The following is a 7,839-nucleotide window of genomic DNA, read 5'->3' as shown; positions in this document are numbered from 1 at the left end:
GAAAGTGTTGGGGATGGGGGTGGTGGTGTGATGATTTGGGCAATTGGGATTGACATGTATACACTGATGTGTATAAAATGGATGACTAATAAGAATGTGCTCTATAAAAAAAATAAATAAAATTAAAAATTAAAAAAAAAGAGAAGAGGCTATGTGTGAGCTGGAGGGAAAAGCGAAGAAGGAAGTTGACCAGTTTTTTAGTGAACTGGGGCTAAAAGAATAGCAGAACCTAGAGAATGCTGTCTTCACTAATATCATGTAAATACTTGTGTAGCAAAGTTTGTGGGAAAAAAATGTTGATTGCTAGGATAGATGAATCACTTTTCACACTTCAAGGTAAGGATATCCTAGTGGGGGCAAGGGGGTTATATTGTTTGATACTGTTTTCTTTCATCAGATGTTCTGTTTCAGCCCCATTGTACAAAGAGATTGAAAAAACGTATCTCTTTAGATTGCTATGAATTTTGGAGGGATAGGGGGTGGGGGGGTGGATTTTTCTATTATGTCATGGTGGAGAAAAAGTATATCCCATATTCTTGAATCCCCAGGCTCACTGAGAGGCTACTTCCTGAGTTCTTGGAACCCCCAAGTGAAGAGCTCAGTGGTCACAATTATAAACTATAATGAAATCTGGGATTTACTTTGTGTGCTTTTTACAATAACTTGTCAGCTTTTTGAAAATTATTAAATAAGTATAATGAGTGAAGTAAGTCAGAGAAAGAGAAATATTTTATGACATCACTTATACACAGGATCTAAAAAGAAATGATACAAATGAACTTATTTACAAAACAGAAACAGACTCACAGATTAGAGAACAAATTTATGGTTACGGGGGGGGAGCATGGGGAAAGGGATAGTTAGGGAGTTTGAGATTGACATGTACACCCTGCTATACATAAAATCGATAACGAACAAGGACCTACTGTAGAGCACAGGGAACTCTGCTCAATGTTATGTGGCAGCCTGGATGGGAGGAGAGTTTGGGGGAGAATGGATACCTGTACTATATATATGGCTTTGCTGTGCACCTGAAACTATCACAACATTGTTAATTGGTTATACTCCAATATAAAATAAAAAGGGTAAAAAAAAAGTATAAATTTTTAAACATTGATTTCTTGGGAACTAATATAGTACTTAGCACATAGAAAGTGCCCAGTAAATTTTTTTTTAATTTTAATTATTTATTTTTGGTTGTACTGGGTCTTCGTTGCTGCGTGCAGGCTTTCTCTTGTTGCGGAGAGCGGGGTCTACTCTTTGTTGCGGAGCCCAGGCTTCTCATTGTGGCGGCTTCTCTTGTTGCAGAGCACGGGCTGTAGGTGCGTGGGCTTCAGTAGTTGTGGCTCGCGGGCTCTATAGCACAGGCTCAGTAGTTGTGGCACACAGGCTTAGTTGCTCTGCAGCGTGTGGGAGCTTCCCAGACCAGGGATCGAACCCGTGTCCCCTGCATTGGCAGGTGGATTCTTAACCATTGCGCCACTGGGGAAGTCACCTCAGTAAATGTTTTTCTTAGAGATTTACTGAGAGCTGCCATACAGCTCCGGAATGAAATTTACCACTGTCTTAAAAAAAAAAAATTAAAAAAACACCAAAACAAAAAACCCCATCCCAATCTAGCCCTAAGTCATGTAGGCACTGAGGCACAACTGTTTTAAGAATAGACATGCATATTGAACTTCTCCTCACAGATGCTCTTGTGAATTAAGCTCTGATTTCTCATTTTGGGATCTCACTTAAGCTGGTTGAACACTAGTGGGTTAAATTGCTGAGCTCGCTTTGTCGTAGTGTTCTCATTTGGATATGACCCAGGGCAGTGCTTTTGCAGATTTTTATACCAACCCAACTGTTTCCATTTGGGTGCCCATAGAAACAGATTTTGAGACAGTTTCCTAGAGTAAAATAATTTATTTGAGAAATGTAGGAAACACAAGTAAGGAAATGGGAAGAGAGATGGGGAAGGAAAGGCAGCCAATAAGAGGTTCATTATCACGTCAGTTACTACCAACGTCCACTGATGCATAATCCCAGGGGGAAAATGGTATAAAATATACACCTCAGAGATCTCCCACTTCAGAGATGAGGGGTATATATCTGTATTGTATCTGTATTAGTCAGCTTGGGCTGCCATGACAATATACCATAGGTTGGGTGGTTTAAACAACAGGAATTTATTTCTTATAGTTCTGGAGGCTGGGAAGTCCAAGATCGAGGTGCGGGACAGTTCATTTCCCCAGTGAGGGCCCTCTTTGTGGCTCGCAGGTGGCTGCTTTCTCCCTGTGTCCTTACATGCAGAGAGCAAGGTGGGAAAGCAAACTCTCCGGTATCTGTCCTTATAAGGTCAATAATCTGATCATGAGGACCCGATCATCAAGACATTATCTAAAGCTAATTACCTCCCGAAGGCCCCATCTCTAAATATTGTCACATTGGTGCTTAAGGCTTCAACATATGAATTTTGGGGGGTGGCATACTACACAGACCATAGTAATATCTCTAACTTTCTATCTCTATCATCTCTGTGTATCTACATCCTCTCTCTCCCTCTCTCTGTCTCTCTCCCTCTTTCTTCCTTTCTCTAGGGAGCTGAATATTAGTTCCTCGCTCCCATCAGTCATGGGTTGAGGGCTGCTTTAGGGGGTTGATTCCAGGAACTTCCAGCCTACTATTTGCTTAGGCAGAGCAGACTCTCTGTAGCTTCAGAGAAAACCCCTCAGGCAGTGAAATTCAGACAGGTCGGTGAAAGTTGGCCCATAGACACCGAGGGTACCAGCATCAGTTTTTACAGCTGGGGACGTATTCCACATCTACTATGGTAACCATTTGGTTTCTGAGACGTCTTTCCTATGTTACTCAAAGTGTGAATCTTTTAAAAAGTTTTATGTTTCAAGATACAAATAAATGTAAAATGTGAATTTTTTTCCATAATATATTTGGCATTCATTATAAATTTAAAATTATGTTTAAAATAACAGTTGAATAACTTAACCTTTTCCTCCAACACAAAAATTCTTTTAATGAAAGAGAATGTCTTAGACTGGTTTCCTTTGAAAGCAGAGGCTAAGACAAGTTCTTTCATGCAAGGAGTTTATTTGGAGACTAACTGCAGGGGCCAGGAGGGAAGGCTAGGGGCATGAAATAAGGAAGGAGGGAAAGCCAAGTAAGGATGAGTTGCCAAGTTGGCTCTTGCTGTAGGTTGGTGCTTGATCTTGCAGGGGTCTTTTGAGGAGCCTATGAAGTACCTCTCAGAACTGTCTAGCCGGGGATCAGTTTATGGAAGAACTATGCTGGGACACAGAAGAATTGCATACGTGGTAGAAATGTTTGAAGTAGCACTTGTGTGTATCATGGAAGGTCTGAGTGATAAAATCTTAGGTTGCAGCACTTACTAAAGGAGTCACCTAGGATTCCTGCTTCTCTCCTATGGAGGATCAGCCTTTAGGTTGGGCTGGACTGGGAAATTTCCTTTGCAGAGACGGGTTGGGTAGAAACTTAGAGAATGAAATTTTCAGGTTGGAATAGAAAACACACTTCTAGTAGCTGGTTATAGGCATTTGTTTTTTAGATTGCGTTGTAAAGGGCAAAACATCTCCTTAGGAAACAGTGAGAGAGAACTTGTTTTGAATCTGAATTCTGAGAGAGAGTAGACGTAGAGCCTGTAGTAATGTTCTCATATGAGAAATTGCCCACAACACATACATGCGTGGGAAAAGAACAGCATTGGTTAGGAAAAAATGGGCAAAAAAAGAAAAGTAAACAGAGATAAGAGGCTAGGGGCTTCATTAATTACTAGTGAGGGGATTCAATATTAGAATCTCATTGTTTACTTACAGTTTTTAAAAATAATTATACTAATGCATAAACAGTAACCTCTTTAATTTCAATTTCATAATATTGAGTTCAGTTATTCTCAACCATTTTCACTTTTTCCCCTTATATTCCCAAGACAAAGAATATCTCCCGATACAATGAAACACAGATATCTGGACTGAGTTGAACTTAGATGACAATCACAGTCAAGATTCTGGAGCTCAGAATGGGCAAACCAGGTAAGCAATGCCATTTTTAGAATGTTGTTTTAATGAGGCTTATTCCTGTCTGGTTTGGCTGCATTTTACATACGCAATCACCTGGCTGGGAGTAAGAAGAGTTATTGTCATGACAACCAGGACTGACTGACTTGCCTTTCAGAAATGGTAAAAATTCAGCATGTTTGTCGCTGATATCTGTAGTTGTCAGTGACTTTCTAGAAGGTCATACAATTTTGGCAAATGGTTCCTAGTCGTGTGGAAAGACCACAGGACAAGGAAAAATGTGAGTTAAGTTGTAGTCATCATGCCTCTTTATGAGCCAAATGTGGAGGCCTCAGGCAAATCTGTTGGGACCTCAGTTTCTTAATCCATTTGACAGGAAGCTGTAGGCTAGATTATGTAGTCTTTAGGCTTGTTTGCAAGTTCTAAATTTCTCTAATTCCATTGATTTATGTATTGTGAGCCGATTAAAAAAGAACAACTCAAAAACTCTTGGCGTTGAAAAATAATTCATAAAGAAAAATGATTCTAAAATGTTTTCGAGCAATTGCAGTTTATCAGGCTGCAAGTACATATAATTTTTCAAGGTAATAGACTTGAACGGTCCAACTCATTTGATACACATGTGAACACTGGAATTCTTTAAACGTCAAAGGCTGTACTTCAAACAGCAGTTGATTATTTTGATTATCGATCACAATAGTAATGTGAACGGACCCTGTGAATTTGTTCTTTGTACTGCCTCGCTGTGTGTAGTGGCTGGCAATCCATTTTAGCTATCATTTATATAATAGCTATCTAACTCGTGTTTTTTGTGTAATATAAAGCAATGTTTCATAATGAAGAGTTTTGTCTGTTTCGTGTTCAAGTGCCTTATCTCTTCCGTCAGTTGAAAAGCCAGCTATGATAGTATGGTTGCCATTGTCAGACGGCCTCTTTATTCTAAAAAATAGATTGACCCACATTAAGATGTTTTCCTGCTCAAAGGAGTTGGAGGGAACTTTAACATAACACGTGGTCATTGCCCTTTTCACAATCCTTCCTTCCTCAGCTTTTAATCCAGCCCCATGGGTAACTGGAGTCATCATTTACTTGGAGGGACGGCACACAGTACCAACTTGTTGGTTTCTTGATATGGAGACCCAAAGATGGACTTGCTTCTTGTGGTCCATATGTCTATGGTCTTTTTAATCTGGTCACTCTTTCATCTTTATCCCTTATTCTTCTCTTTCTATTCCCTGCCATTCCCTTAATCTAATACCGTTCATCAGGTTTTCTGACATTTCCCTTTCCATTCCCTTAAATATTCCTAGACTTTCATCTGAATTCACATGCTTATCTTTATTTATTCTCACTTTACTTATAAACACATGCCTTCATGACCGTGGCAGGCTTCAGGGGCATGCAATCTGTGCATTTACATGGGCCCCGCACTCAGAAGGCCACGTGCTTGGTTTAATGCTCTGCTGTTGCCACCTTGAAGTTTTCAATAAGCTTTGAACAAGGATCTCTGCCTGTTTTTTTTTGCTCTGAGCTCCACAGATTACATAGCTGCTCCTGACTGTAGCTCTTTTGTTCCCTTCTAGCTGGGTAAGTGGTTTTTGTTTTAGTTCATCTCTCATCCTTTTTCACTACTCATCATTTTTTTTTCACTTATTGACTTCCTGTGGTATGTGCTTTTGACTGCTATTTTAATATAGCCATATTTAGCCCTGTTTATTTCTTACATCCTTCAGGAACATTTAACATTATATAAAAATTGTATATGATCAACTTTTGATTAGCCACCCTGACTAAGGGAGAAGGGAGTGAGAGAATCAATGAAGATTGCAAGTCATACAGGCAGTAATCATTCTGGAGAGCATTGTGTGGTTTTCACCTTCTGGAAATTTACCTTTTTACTCATGTTTGCCCAGGTTAATTGGTTTGCACTCCCTGAATACACAATAATTGGTGGTTGGGGGAACCTGCTAAGTGGCATAGGCTAGCTAACCTGAGGTTAAATATCTCTGCTAAAAAAGGAGATTGATTGTTTTCGTATTTTGTGTTCTTAGATATATAAAAAATGATTTTTTGTGTGTGTGGTTTTCACAGGTTTACTTGAGGAGGTTAGCAGGATGTAAAGACTTTTCTAATAATATTCGGACACTGTTTTTTGTTTCGACAAACCAAATGACCTATTATCTTTTTGGCTGGTGGCAGTCTGAGTCACTTTACTTCGTGATGTCATCTGCCTGGAAGCATTTACATAATTATTAAGAATTTAAGTAACTATGAAGCCCCCAGGTTGACCCAGCTGCCCACATATGTTATCTTGTTATTTAAAAAAAAAAACAAACCCTTTTTATATCACATATTATGTGCCAGTCACTGTTCTAAGCACTTTAAAAGTACAAATTCATGGGCTTCCCTGGTGGCGCAGTGGTTGAGAGTCCGCCTGCCGATGCAGGGAACACGGGTTCGTGTCCTGGTCTGGGAAGATCCCACGTGCCGCCGAGCGGCTAGGCCCGTGAGCCATGGCCGCTGAGCCTGCACGTCCAGAGCCTGTGCTCCGCAACGGGAGAGGCCACAACAGTGAGAGGCCTGCGTACCGCAAAAAAAACAAAAAAAAGTACAAATTCATTTAATCCTATGAAATGGGTACTATTAATTATCCCCATCCTATAATTGAAGAAACTGAGGCACAAATAAGTTATATAACTTTCCCAAAGACACAGTCATTAAGTGCTAACACAGGGATTTGAACCCAGACAGTCTAACTCAAGTCCGTGTGCCATGCTGCCCCTCTAATATATGATCTGTTTAATTTTGTTCATCCAGACCCTTACAGAGATGGGAACTGAGGTGACTGATAGAATAAAGCCTTATCATAGTAGAGAACTTCCTAAGTGTCTCTGTTTCTTTAAGTTTTCTGCAGTTGGCAATACACAATATCCAGTAAGCGAATATGTTAAAAAAAACAAACAGGCAAACCTAGATATTAAAACTGCATGTGACTCTGAAGTGGAAATATCTGGGCTGCTATCCTGGATCTTACTGCATGAATACTTGGCAGCATATTCCTGGGAACTCACGTTAAAGAGATGCTTCGCTAACTGTCACAATCCCTTTTGGAAACCTGTGATCACAGCAGCTGACATTGCTGACATCTTTTATCTACTGCCATACTTTTCCTTTCAGCTAAGCATTACAGAGTGTGCAGTTAGAGACCCAATCAGTGTGCTGCATCTGAGTCAATAGCTCTCAGTAAACATTCCATTAGGACTCCCATTAGGCCCGGGAGTCTTCCCATTTCTCAGTCTTGTCTGGGCTTTGCACATTCTCTCATGAAAAAAGAGAGCTTGGGGATTATCGTCTTTACCTGTAGCTTCTCATGGACAAATGAATCCCCTATTATTATAGAAATCTAGTCAATAAAGCTATCAGAATTCTTAAAATATTGACAGTGGAGCCAAGTTTGGTACTTAACCTCTGTAGTATGTTCTGGGTGTGAAATCTAAGAGGGAAATGGTATTTATAAGAAAGTACCTTAAAGTTTAAAGTGAGTTAAAAATGTTAGATGCTAGAAAGGAATTGCTGACTTGAAGTTGGGTAAGCCAAGCTCTTGGCTTGGTTCTGCCGCTGAGTATCCTGGGTAGTTAATGAAATCTCTGCAAAATGGTAAGACTTAGCCTGATAATTGTTAGTGTCCATAACAGCCTCCAATGCTAAGTTTTTTGTCTTTGTTTTATTCCCACAAGCTCATTTCAATCCTGGGTGGATTCACCTATGGAATCCACATGATCCAAAATGGTATGAGAAATGGCTC

Source organism: Leucopleurus acutus (genome assembly GCF_964270905.1).
Source record: "Leucopleurus acutus genome assembly, chromosome: 2".
Lineage (NCBI taxonomy): Eukaryota > Metazoa > Chordata > Mammalia > Artiodactyla > Delphinidae > Leucopleurus > Leucopleurus acutus.
Note: the sequence above shows the minus strand (reverse complement) of the source record.